The sequence below is a fragment of the Jaculus jaculus genome, chromosome 1, assembly GCF_020740685.1.
Source record: "Jaculus jaculus isolate mJacJac1 chromosome 1, mJacJac1.mat.Y.cur, whole genome shotgun sequence".
Classification (NCBI taxonomy): domain Eukaryota; kingdom Metazoa; phylum Chordata; class Mammalia; order Rodentia; family Dipodidae; genus Jaculus; species Jaculus jaculus.
The window spans coordinates 47,305,722-47,319,458 of record NC_059102.1 but is presented as its reverse complement, the minus strand read 5'-3'; the positions used below and the strand labels follow the sequence as shown (position 1 = coordinate 47,319,458).

General features: G+C 35.1%; 1 protein-coding gene across 1 annotated transcript in view; it reads left to right on the top strand.

Annotated features, from left to right (window-relative positions):
• Lipj (lipase family member J) overlaps window positions 1–13,737 on the top strand; it is a 136,714-nt gene that overhangs the window by 68,737 nt on the left and 54,240 nt on the right. The gene's annotated exons all lie outside the window — the stretch shown is intronic.

Below are 13,737 nucleotides of genomic sequence, written 5' to 3'. Positions count from 1 at the left end.
TCTATATACAAAGATTTCAGAATGACACATTTTTCAATTCACTACACTGTAGAAGAGATAGAGGACAGTGACAGGGCGCCCTATTCTTGTCACACAGCACAGCTCTCACTCAAATTCCTTACTATAAAGATGACAAATGAGTAGAGAATAAGAAAGATAAACTTTAGCAAATTATCTATTCCATAAAATAGAATAAAAGTTTCACATTGCAATAGAAATCTATGCTATAACTAAAGTAGAATTGAATTTTACTTACTGGTGTGATAATTCTAAGTTGGATTAAAAATGTGCATTTATAACACCACAGTATCATGCACACTGGTACCAAATTATGTGCTGTAGGTTTTCTGAAGAGAATTGAAATTTCAATTCTCTTTTCTTTCCCATTCCTTATAAATATTTGGGTGAATATGCTTTTTGGATGGCCTTTCCTAAAAATGGTCTGCTCAAACTCTGCTTCTCTACTTATTCATTCTCTGAGTGTGGCATATTATAAATGTTGAGGAAAAATTTATAATAGCTGCTCTTCTAAATACACAGGCTAGCCCCAATCTTTAACTTCATAAAAAAAAAACCACATCACTTATATTTGTGGTTGAATTTTACTACGTTGATAATGTTATTTCAATAAGGACAAGTTTAGAGCTTTTGTAACGACAAAGTTACACAACATATGTGATTTTAGGTGATATAGTTAGCTGTTTTATACTAAAATCATATCTTGTACTTAATATCTTTAAGTTGTGGCCTTCAAAATGTATAGGGATGACCTCAAGTTAATTTTAATAGATGGATTGATAGATTCTAATATTAGTAAGAAGAAAATTCTGTCCATTGTCATTGACATTCAATATATGATTGGATAGATTTGTCAGAGTAATAAAGCAAGAGAAAAAATTAAAAGAAAATAAATAAGGAAAAGTTAAATTACCCCTGTTTTGCAGATGATATGGTAGACCTTAATGGATATAGTAAATGACCCTTGGGTCTACACACTTTCTGCAAAGTAGCAGTATGCATATTCAACACACAAATATTACTAGGACTAAATAAAGCCAAATGGGTAAAAGGACTCTAAAATGAGAATTATAAAATGCTGAAGAAAAAATTGACAATGATAATCAAAGATGAAAATAAAGACCCATTTCCAAGCATTATTAGAATTAATATTGCTAAGGGGCCCAAATTCTGGAAATTTTTTTTTATCAAATTTCCTTGTAATTTTTCAAAAACTAATTAAAATGATACTAAAATTCATATGGAAACAAACAATACCCTGAAATGTCAGACAAATCCTGAGCCAAAAAAACAAAAAGAAAACAAAAAGCAATTCTAACAATATTACAATGCTTGACTTCCAATTATACTACAGATACATAGTAACAGAAATTGCTTGATACTGGTAGGAAAACAGCCATGTAGTCTAATGGAATATACAAGGATATCCAGAAATAATAACATGAGGATATAGCCCTCTAATTATTCACAATTATGACAAAATATACAATGGAAAAACTAAAACAGCCTCTCAGCTCTTGCTGGGAAAACTGGATGCTGAAATGTAGAAGATATAACATTGCTCCTTATTTCTTGCTCTGCTCAAAAACAACTCAAAGTAGATCAAAGACTACCAGGTATTATTTGGAACTTTGAAACTAGTAGGAAACAAGGGAAAGCTCTTTGAGATATTTATATAGCATATGACCTTCTAGGTAGGATTCCAATAGGTCAAGAAATAATAGAAAGATATAACAAATGGGACTATACCAAACAAAAGCCTTCACAGCAAAGGAAATAGTTGCAAGGGAAGAGACAACATGCAGAGTGGAAGAAAACCTCTGCCAGCTATTCACATGTCAGAGGATTAATAGGAAGGACTATGAAGAGATCAAAAGATCAGAAAAATACCACAAAACTAACAACCCATTCAGTAGGTAGGCAAATGTACTTCATACACTTTAAGTGAACAAGTAAAAGGATCATTAAATTCATCAAGAACATTTCTCATCCTTAGCTGCCAGGTCAATGAAGATAGTATCCCAGTAAAATGGCTGTCATCAAGATAAATAAATGCTTTTGATTATAATGGGGGGATTTAATTATTGAAAGGAATGCACATTAATACAGACACTATTGAAATAAGTATGGAAGTCCTTCCAAAACTGGCATTAGAAATACTAAATGCAGTAACTACCCCACTCCTGAATATATGCCTAAATGAATCAAGTACAATAAGAGTTACCGAGTGCCCACATTTGTCATGGAACTATTCGGAAATTAACCTAGGCACTCACCAACTAATTAATGGATGAAAATGTGATCTAGGCTTGTGTGTGTGTGTGTGTGCATATTTTTTCATGTATTTATAAATTTATTATTCAACTACAAATAACAAAATTCTGTCATATTCATAAAATGTTAAGTGAGTTGGTCAGATTAAGGAGAATAAATTTCACAAGCACTGTTTCATATGCTGAATTTAAAAAAACAAGGGAACATGAAAGTAAAATTATGGATGTGTAAGGTCAACACAGAGGGGAGGGATATAAAAGAGGATAATAGAGGGAACCAAGATGATCAAAGTATGTTATGCACATATATGAAAATATAATAATGAAATCCATTATTTTGAACAATTAGTATATATTAAAATTAAAAATTGACAGTCTAAAAAATAAACCAAACTCAGATGGCTTGATGGTTAAGGAACTTGCCTGCAAAGCTAAAGGACCCAGGTTGAATTCCCCAATACCCACGTAGAGCCTAATGCACAAGGTGGCACTTGTGTCTGGAGTAATTTTGCATTGACTAGAGACCCTGGTGCATCCATTTTATCTCTCTCTTCCACCCTTGCTCTCAAATAAATACATAAATAAAGAAACAAGTAATATCGAATAAAACCAGGAGCCAGAGAGATGGCTCAGGAGTTAAAGGTGCTTGCTTGCAAAACCTGATGGCCCAGGTTCAACTCTCCAGTCCCCATGTAAAACCAGATGCACAAAGTGGTGCATGCATTTGGAGTTAATTTATAGTGGCAGAAGCCCTAATACCCTCACACTTACTCTCTCTCTCTCTCTCTCTGTCTGCCTTTCTCTTTGTGTCTTTCACTCTATCTCTAATAAGTAAATAAAAATATAAAAAGCATTCTAAAGCACATAACAATGTTTAAAAACTAAAACCAAAGAGCAGATGATTAATTTTAACCTTTGTGTGAATGAGAAAAGCTATACCAAATTAAAATAGAAGAGCTAAAAATGGAGAGATGGCTTAATGGTTAAGGCACTTGTCTGCATAGCCTAAAGACCCAAGTTCGATTCCCCAGTACCCATGTAAATTGGATGCACATGGTGGCACAGGTGGCTGAAGTTCCTTTGCAGAGGCTAGAGGCTGTGTTGTGCCCATTCTCTCTGTCTTTGTGCCTCTCTTTCTCTATCTCAAAGAAATAAATATATAAAATATTTTTACAAAGAAGAGCTAGAAATGATGACTTTTCTCTCTATTTTTCTTCTTCAGAAAATGTATTTGCCCATATAAACATCATAGAATGAAATACAATGGATGGTATCATGTCACATTAAATATGTCAGACCCAAAGGAAAAACAATGTATGTATTCTCTCATACAGGGATTCCAGTTAAAAAAACAAAAAGAAAGAAATGAAAACGATTACTTGAATGTAGGAGAGGCCTGGCAAGAAGAACACATCAAGAAAATGGGAGAAGGATAAAAGAGGTTAATTGAGGCAAGAACATGACCAAAGCAAGTTCCATGCATGTAGTTTGCAACACAATCCATTATTTTCAAATTATGTATACTAATTATATAATTGAGATTAAATGACAAACAAAAAAATTCTCATCCTTCATTACTGGTGACATTATAAGGGTCTTTTACTTGGGACTAGCCTTGCCTCAACTATACAGCTTTTCAAATGTACCAACTTCTACACCACTGGAACATCTAAAGCTTTTAGGGTCTGCAGCAGTACTTACCCTATTTTGATTTCATTAAGTTCTTGGATATGCCCATGAACATGTTGCATAAAATTTGGTATGTTTTACACATTTCTTATTCAAATGTCCTCTGTATTTATTTATTGTTGATTACCATGTCTTCATTTTATATACTATTGCTGTTCATCATGGTACATACACAGTGCATGCAATGCTGCATGCATTGATCAAATCCAGCCTCCCTCTAGCTAATCTCTGATAATCACTAGTGAATAGTCAGGTCGATTTTTTTTTTCCAACATTGACATAAAAGAGAGAATACTCTAGTTGTTTTTCTGTGCCTAGCATATTTCACTTACTATGATGTCCTTCAGTTGAATTAATGTTTATGCAAATAGCAGGATTTCGATGCTCTTAACGCTGAGTAGTATTGTATTGTATACAGATTCTACCACACTTGCTTTTGGGCCTTTTTTTTCTACTCTAACTGAGCTTTTTATGCCTGTTAGTTATAGAGGAGGTGCTCTTGCTCTCTCAGGCTATGCTCACGTTTCTTCTTCCTATCTTTTCTCCCTCTCTCTTTTTTTGTAATGTATCACTGAAGATGGCTAGAGAGCATTGCATCTTGTGCTTTGGCTGTGTGCCAAGTGTGGTGTTGGAGGGCAGATTTCTCCTCTGAGGGCTGCCAGGTAAGATCTATAAAATGACAATGGTGGGACATGAGAAGTCACAAAAGCTTTTGTTTGTTTTCTGTTGTTTTCCTAGAAGTGTATTCTCAGAACAATCATTATGAAAGTCTACATTCAATTCTGTCCACATATGTAAACCAGCATCTTTTACATTTTTAGACCTTCATGAAGAAAAGCCACAATAAACTATGCAAAGATTGCACTTTTAATTCTGTTTAAAAAAATCATAGCACATCATAAACAAAGTTCTAAATAACCATGTAATACAAATATGAAAGTCATTGACTAGAGAGGGCAAAAAAATGATTTCTGAAGCAATTGCAGATTTCTTTGGACAAATGATGTAAAACAAAATTGGGACAACATGTTTTAATTATAGAGACACCTTACTCCAAACCCTGAAATTACCTTCACAGTGAGAGGATATCTTTGTAACTCCAGGGTTGGGCCTGGTTAGTACTTGAATGGGAGAATATCTTTCTAACTCAAAAGGAATAAATATTTTTCAGAACAAAGGACCTTATGTACGTCCTTACCAAATGAAAAAAAGTTAAAGGGGAATATATCAGGTGGAAATCTACACTGATTAAAAATAACTAAATACCAGAAATAATAATTATGCACAACAATATAAAATGTGTTTGTCCTAGTTTTATATTTTTAAATGTACTTTACTAGTTCAATGTACTTGCTTGCAAAGCCTGCTGGCCCAGGTTCAATTCCTCAACCCATTTAAAGCCAGATGTACAAAGTGGCACATGCATCCTGTAATTTATTTGCAGTAGTAAGAGGTCATGGCAGGCGGCCACAGACGCACGCGCGCACACCCCCCCCCCACAACACAACACAACACAATGCATACACACTCTTCTTCTCTCTTAAATCAAGTAATTAAAAATATATATACTTTATGGGAGCTGGAGAGATTGCTAAGTGGTTAAAATCACTTCTTATATTAGCATGAGGGCCTGAGAGACCACTGAAGTTTGATCCCCAGGACCCATATAAAGAGCTGGGCATGGACATACACATCTGTAAACCTGTTCTCTTAGGGAACTAGAGACAGTAGGTTTACTAGAGTTCATGAAGAAAAAGCAACGTGTACAAAATGTTTTGTCTCACTGATCCATAGCGAAGTCAGTTATCATTGTCAGTGTCTTTCTTTGGCAACCTCGTTTCATGTGTTAGTAGTACATAAACTATACTCTCCTCTGGGCTGGAGAGATGGCTTAGCGGTTAAGCACTTGCCTGTGAAGCCTAAGGACCCCGGTTCGAGGCTCGGTTCCCCAGGTCCCACATTAACCAGATGCACAAGGGGGCGCATGCATCTGGAGTTCGTTTGCAGAGGCTGGAAGCCCTGGCGCGCCCATTCTCTCTCTCTTCCTCTATCTGTCTTTCTCTCTGTGACTGTTGCTCTCAAATAAATAAATTTTAAAAAATTAAAAAAAAAACTATACTCTCCTCAACGTTCAATCCCATATTATGAAACATATTCTTTACATTGAATATTAGGTCTCTATATTAATAATTCTATGTAATTGCAAGTGGGTGCCCCTTACTAACATCTCCCCCTGTGAGCCCTCTCCCTATTGCAGGGATTCCACATTCCTCATCCCAGTCTGTTCCTATGCACTAGACTTTTAAAAATAGTACTATATATAAGTGATACCATATAGTATTTCTTCTTTTCATGTCTGAATTCAATGATTGATCATAGTGTTCTCTGTGAAGGACTGTTTTCTTAAATATTCATTTCTTATTTATTTCTTTTTTCTTTATTTCTTTAAAGCCATTCTACTCTCACAAGACTGAAAGGATACAGCTTAGAGGCTCTGATTTATCTTTCTGATGACCGGTAGCATTGAACACATTTTCATTTATTTTTGTGGATTTTTTTTTTCTTTTTTAAAATATTTTATTTTTATTAATCTATTTGTTAGAGGCGGTGGGGGCGGGGAGAAATGGGCATGCCAGGGCCACTAGCCATTGCAAACGAACTCCAGATGCATGTACCGCCATGTACATCTGGCTTAGTGGAACCTGAAGAATCAAATTGGGGTCCTTAGGCTTTGCAGGTTTGTGCCTTCACTCCTAAGCCATCTCTCCAGCCCTATTTTTGTGGATATTTCTCATGTCTTTACAAAAGTCCATTAAAATTATTTGTCTAGCCTTTTCAATTTATTTGGGTTTTTTACTTATTTATTTGTGGAAGTCCTTTAAATATTGGTATATTAACCTTTTGTTTATATGTCAATATCCTTAGCTATACAGCTCCCATTATTTAGGAACCCTTTTCATGCCATTACTTTTTTCCATTGCTCTTTCTGAAGAGCAAATTGATCTATTTCTCTTTTTGTCTTTCTTTTAGACATCTCTCATGGCCTCTTTATAATCTCTTGGCCTCTATACATACTCATGCTTAAGTAAGGTAGACATATAACTATTAAGGTAAGGGTCCACATATGTGAAATAATTAATATGTAGTCTTTGTCTTTGTCTTTCTGAGCCTGGGTTACATTATATAATATAACATCTAATAGGTCCATCCATTCTCTGCAAAACTTAAGATTTCATTTTTCTTTACAGCTGAATAAAGTTTTATTACATATGTATGCCATACTTCCATTACCCATTCATCAGATTATTAATATCTTAACTGATTCTACTTCCTTGCTACTATAAAATTATTAGCAATAGGCATGGATGCACAAGTATCTCTGTGACAGAATATAGAATCTTTGGGTATATGCAAAATTTTTCAGCATCTCTATGCTTAATTTCATTTGTGACTACAGCAGTTTATACTCCCAGTAACATTGAATAAATGTTCTCCTTGCCAAATATCCTTTCCAAGATTTGTTGCCATTTAATTTCAATGTAGTTTTAATGTGCAATTCCATGGTGGCTAAGTATGCAAAACACCACAAAATATTCATTGGTCATTCATATTTCTGGTTCTGAGAACTCTATTCAGTTCCATCTCCCATTTGTTGGGTGAATTTTTGTTGTATTATCCAGTTTTTAAATTTGTAAAATTTATGTGTGTGTGAGGGTGTGTGGGTGTGTGTGTATGCCATTGTTTCTTGCCACTGTAAATGAATGCCAAATTCATGTGACATTTTGGGGTCTGTTGTTGTGTGGCCTGGGGAATTGCAACTGAGCCAGTGGGTTCTGCAAGCAAGCGCTTTTAATACTGAATGGTCTCCCTAGCCCCTTGTCCAGTAGGTTCAGTTGTTAGTGTATTCTGGATGTCAATCCTCTGGCATATGTAGAACTGACAGGATTGTCTCACATTAAGGATGGAAAAAATGTATTCCAAGCAAACAGAAGAAAAAAGGAGTCATGGTTCTAATATTTTACAGAATGTCCCTAAACCAAAACAAGTCAGAAGGGACAAAGACGTTCACTTTATACTGATCAAAGGAACAATCATTTAAGACCATTTCATAATTCTAAAATATATGCACCAAATGTAGGCACACCTAATTTCTTAAAATCAAATACAACTATATAAGTCACAGGTTAGCCCAGCACTGTAATAGTGGCTGATTTCAATACCCCACTCTCATCAATGGACAGGACATCCTGCAAAAAAGAAATAACATTAACAGTTTCCATGCTTTACACATCTTTTCAATTTCATGTCTATTTTCTAATTGTTTATTTTCATGTCAATATTTTCCCTTATTTTCTGAGTGACATGGAGCCTGTTCAGAAAGTCTTTACCTACCAATATGTATTTCAAAGGTTTCCTATACTTTTTAGTAGGACTGTCAGAATTTCAGGTATATTTTTAGTAATGTAATTCTTAAATTATGTCCTCAATCTAGGAGCTTATAAATGCTTGTTTTGCCTTCTCTATTGTTTCCAGAGAAACATGAACAGTGACAGATTGGAAGGTTTTTTGAGGTTTGAAAGCGAACAAGTACCAACGCAGCAAAGCTATCAGCTGTAACTAAAGGAGAAAAAAAAATGTTCCATTATTAAAAACAGGCTTAAGGCATGCATGGCCACTAATCCAGTTCTACAGATGATATTTGAAAGAATTCTTTTGACTGCAAAGGAAAACAAGCACATCTATGGGGCCACAGGGAAAACAAATCACTCTTGAATAATAACAAATAACTCTTGATTGATAATTAAGCTAGAGATGCATCAGTAAATGTCAAATCCTCCAAAATCAATAAAATGATGTAATAGTATACATCTTTCAATGGTCCGTCTAAGTATTATTAGTCTCGATTCACTAATTAGAAAGATACAGACTAGGGCTGGAGAGATGACTTAGTAGTTAAAGTGCTTCCTGCGCAGCCTAAGAACCCAGATTTGATTCCCCAGTACCCACGTAAGCCAGATGCACAAAGAGGCACATACAACTGGAATTTGTTTTCAGTGGCCAGAGGCCCTGGTGTGCTCATTCCCTCTCTATTTTCTTCTTTTTCTCTCTAATAAATAAATAAAAATATTTTTTTAAATACAGATTAGCAAAGTGGATAAAGGATTCACCTATCTGCTATCTCCAAGCAACCTCATCATTAAAAATGGTTGCTCCTTTAAGGATGGAAAAAATGTATTCCAAGCAAACAGAAAAAAAAAGGAGTCATGGTTCTAATATTTTACAGAATGTCCCTAAACCAAAACGAGTCAGAAGGGACAAAGACGTTCACTTTATACTGATCAAAGGAACAATCATTTAAGACCATTTCATAATTCTAAAATATATGCACCAAATGTAGGCACACCTAATTTCTTAAATCAAATACAACTATATAAGTCACAGGTTAGCCCAACACTGTAATAGTGGCTGATTTCAATACCCCACTCTCATCAATGGACAGGCCATCCTGCAAAAAAGAAATAGAGAAATGTCAGAATTAAATGACACCATTGATCAGGTGTACTTATTGTACATGCACAGAACAGTCCATCCAAACACTGCAGAATAACACTGTTCTCACCTTTATCTAAAAATAGATCATATATTAGGACATATGGCAAATCTCATCAAATATAGAAAAGTTGAAATACCCTTGTGTTTGATCGTGATGGAATATAAGCTAGAAATTAACAGCAAGATAAAATATAGAACATTCATAAACTTATGAAGATTAAATAACATGCTATTGAATGATGAGTGCATCATTGAAGAAATAAAAGAATTCAAGAGATTCCTAGAAATGATTGAAAATAACAGCCAAACACATGGGATGCAATCAATTAAAGCAGTGTTCAGTGTCTATCTTAAGAAGCCAGAAAAATCCCCAATATATAAGTTACTGGTAAAAATGCTAAAATATAAGGACAGCCTAAACCCAAAAGCAGTAGAGAAAAATAAATAATTGACTGCCGATAGCAATTAATAAAATGGAAAAGTTTTAAAAAAGCAATATAAAGAACCATTGAATCAAAGAACTGGTTTTTTGAAAAGATAAATAAAATGTACAATATCTTGGCCAAACTAATCAAAAGAAAGAGAAACAGTGTACTCTAAATGTATATATTCCATTAAGTTGGAGAATCTAAAAAAGAATATGTAACAATTTTAGATGGATATACCAAAATTAAACCCGGATTAGATAAATAATGTAAACAAGCCTATAACTAGCAATGAAATTGGTATAATAATAAAACATTTCCTGACTAAAAAGTTCATGGATGTAGAGATGCTTAACATACTCAAGTCAATAAATGTAATACATCATATAAATGGAGTCATTGGCAGAATTCAAATGCTCATTTTGATAGACTCAGAAAAGGCTTTTGCTATAGTCCAACATCCCTTCATAGTAAAAATGCTAAAGAAACTTGGAATGGAAGGACCGTACCTCAACATAATAAAAACTATAAATGGCCAACTTATAGTTGATGTTATATTAAGTGGAGAAAATCCTGAAATTGCAAGAGGTAAATGCTGGAAAATACTCAAAGATATAGGGCAGAATGAGGGTAGAGAGGGATGGAGGAAGGGAGAGCCACAGCCATGCAGGTTAGGTGACATTTGCAATCTCAGCTCTTGGGAGGCTGAAGTTAGAAGGCTACCAAGACATAAGGACAGCCTGTGATGCAGTGTGAAGCCTTGTTTCAAAAAAAAAAAAAATAACAACAAAAAAGGGCAAGAAAAGCAGCAGAAAATAGTGTAATCTCTCACACAATTTTTTTTGAAGAATATTTACAAGGGATTCAATGCAGGTAAGACACTTGGCCCATATTCTTTCATTGATCACACAGAGAGCTTTGAAATATTGAGAGCAAGAAAGTTTTTGGTAACATGAAGCCTGTTCTTACTTCAAAGAAAAAAAGTAAAAATGATGTCTTTAAAAAAATTTTTTTGGCCCAGCTACATATGCATCAGCTTCTGAAAACATTCCAGTGCTAATACCGTAGAAATAATGTAAACAGCTAACTCTCCACAGGTGCAAACTCAACCAGTTGTTAAAGCCTAAAACTGAAAATAATAGGACACTAGCTGGCTAGCCTTCTTTTGTTTTCAGAGAAATAAATAATATTCTAGTCATTAGTCCCTGGCCTCCATCACAAAGGTAATTAGAACAATATGATAATTAAAATCCAGCTCCACCTGGCCTTGTGGAATTTCCATTGTGATAAGCTTTGCAGTCTGTCATCTTTAGGAAAACAATGATGTCCAGGTCTAGTATTACAAGTACCACCTTTCCCTGGAGTCAAATATGTAGAATTGTAGAGGATGAAAAACACAGAGGAGCACAAGGCAAGTGTTCACAGAATGTGCTCACTGTAATAGTCGTTCATTATTTCTCCTTGGAGTTTTCTAGACCCCACTGGCTGTGGAACAGTCAGGAAGCCCAAAATTGCATGGAATAAAGTGATTCATCTTAAGTTATCTTTCATGGTTGGGTGACATAAAGAACATCTTAAGATATCCATTATTTTATTCGTTAAATAGGTATGACTATATGCTTCATGTTGATGACGTCTTTCAAGAAAATTAAAATTTTGCTTGCTGAGAGTAGGAGATTTGGATTAAAAAATATATCTAAGGTTCTTTTAAGAGAATATTTAACTCAAACATCTTGCACCTAGGATTTCATGTATTTATTATAGTTTTCTTTTCTCTGCAACTCTTTCTTCTTACTTTTTCCTCACTCCTATTTCAAAAACCATCAGGTCAGAATTAAGTGTATCACATATGATAATTAATAAGGTACCAAAAGAACATGTAAGAGGGCAAAAATTCCAGAAGTTTTGGTGTGTGTCTTAGCATTTTAGAGCAAAAGTAAGCAGTCCAAATTTAATTATGACCTTAAAAAATTATCCCATGAATCTCTTAGTTAGTGCCACAAAAACATGCACTTGATACCAAGTAAGAAAGTATTGAGTTAGTGTGATACGAAGCTGGCAGGGAATTATGTATATAGTAAGGAAGAATGAGGGGTGCAAGTGCCAACATCACATAGCAGTATCCCACTAGAAGAAAAAAAAGGGGGTACTTAAAGTACTTTAAAAGAAAGGACTTGGGAATGTTTAATTTTCCAGTAATATAGACACTTCCCAGAAAGTTTACCTGAAAAAATAAACATTAATAGCAAGAGAAGGGTGTAGATTAGTGAAGTCACAATAGAAAAAAAAACAGAATATTCAACTGGGTTGATTACTTCACTCATTGTTGTGAGCAAATACCCAGGTGGAAGCAGCTTTAGGAAGAAAGGGTAAATTTCAACTTACAGTTTTGAGGAGGAAAGTTCGAGTGGCCAGGAAAGCACTGCAGCAGGAACAGGAGCCTGGCTCATCACATTGTAATCACGGAGCGAAGGATGAACAGAAAGTGAGGCCAGGCTATAAAAACGCAAGGCCTATCTCCAGGGTCCCACTTCATTCAGCAAGTCTCCACCCTCACAGGTTCCCACAATAGTACCAAACAGTGCCACCACCTTGGCACCAAGTATCCAAACACAATAGCCTATGGGCCACATTTCTTATTCAAATCACACCATGAGGTTGATTCATGTTCCAACATTTACTATTAGCATAGCCATGTCAAATTATTTTCAGAGTTCACATTCAGATTCTTAATCAATGATTGTAATTCTTTCTTTTCTCCTTTTGGTCTTTAAAGTTCTGTTAGAATCAAATACGAGCTGTTTTATGTTTAAAAACAATGTTAGCCAAGTAAAAGTATGAACAAATAGTAATCTGCTTGCTAGATCATCTGAAGTCTATAATAGCTCAGATAGATATAATCAAGAGAATATAAATAATTGTTGCCAGAAAGGCATTTTCAAATGTATTGATATATATTCATTGTACATAGTTGAGCTTCATAGACAAGTTTTTTCAGGCATATTATGTACTTTGAGCATATTCAGTGCTTTCTCTTTACTTCCTGTCCATGGAAAAGACACAGCTCTCACCTCAAAGGGGATAAGAGAGTTTATTCTGTAGTCAAATATGAGTGACCATGGCCTGGGAACATGGAGTCAGGTTACCCCAAATTCCATGTTCCAATGTGTTAACAATTTCATGAAAGTTTTATAGTTACAGAACAAAAGAAAACCATAAATCAAGGCACTTTTCAAATACATTATCTGAACATCAGGTAGGCGGGTCACAGCAAAGCAGGGAAATCTTCACCATAGGCCTCAGACGCTAACTGTTGGACCAGAATTGGGACCAACTGAGGTAATGTGAAAATGAAAACTCAGAAACTAGCTTCAACAGTGACAGATTGTAGTTTATTCAGAGCAAAGGACAATGGTTCCCCATGGGATAGAAACTGCTGTGCCCAGGTGTAGCAGAGCTGAGGATTTCAAAGGGGCCAGGTCTGGGGAAAGTAATAAGCAGGAATGTGAACAAAGTTTTAAAATGTGAGGCCTTTCTGTCTGTCAAGTGTGTTTATCTTTTGGTTAGACCAGAGGAGGAAAGAACAAAAGGGAGTGAAGAATGGGAAGATAAGATGGGAACCAGGCTATTTCTTCTGCCGACTGGTTTCCCAAGTGAACTGGGATGTAATTATGGCTTTGAGGTCAGACCTATCTGTGAATTATGGGCCTGTTTTTCTGTTCTTATGTCCGTGGACTCTGTAACAAATGTTCTTATCAAGCTATGGTCTAAGGAGATAT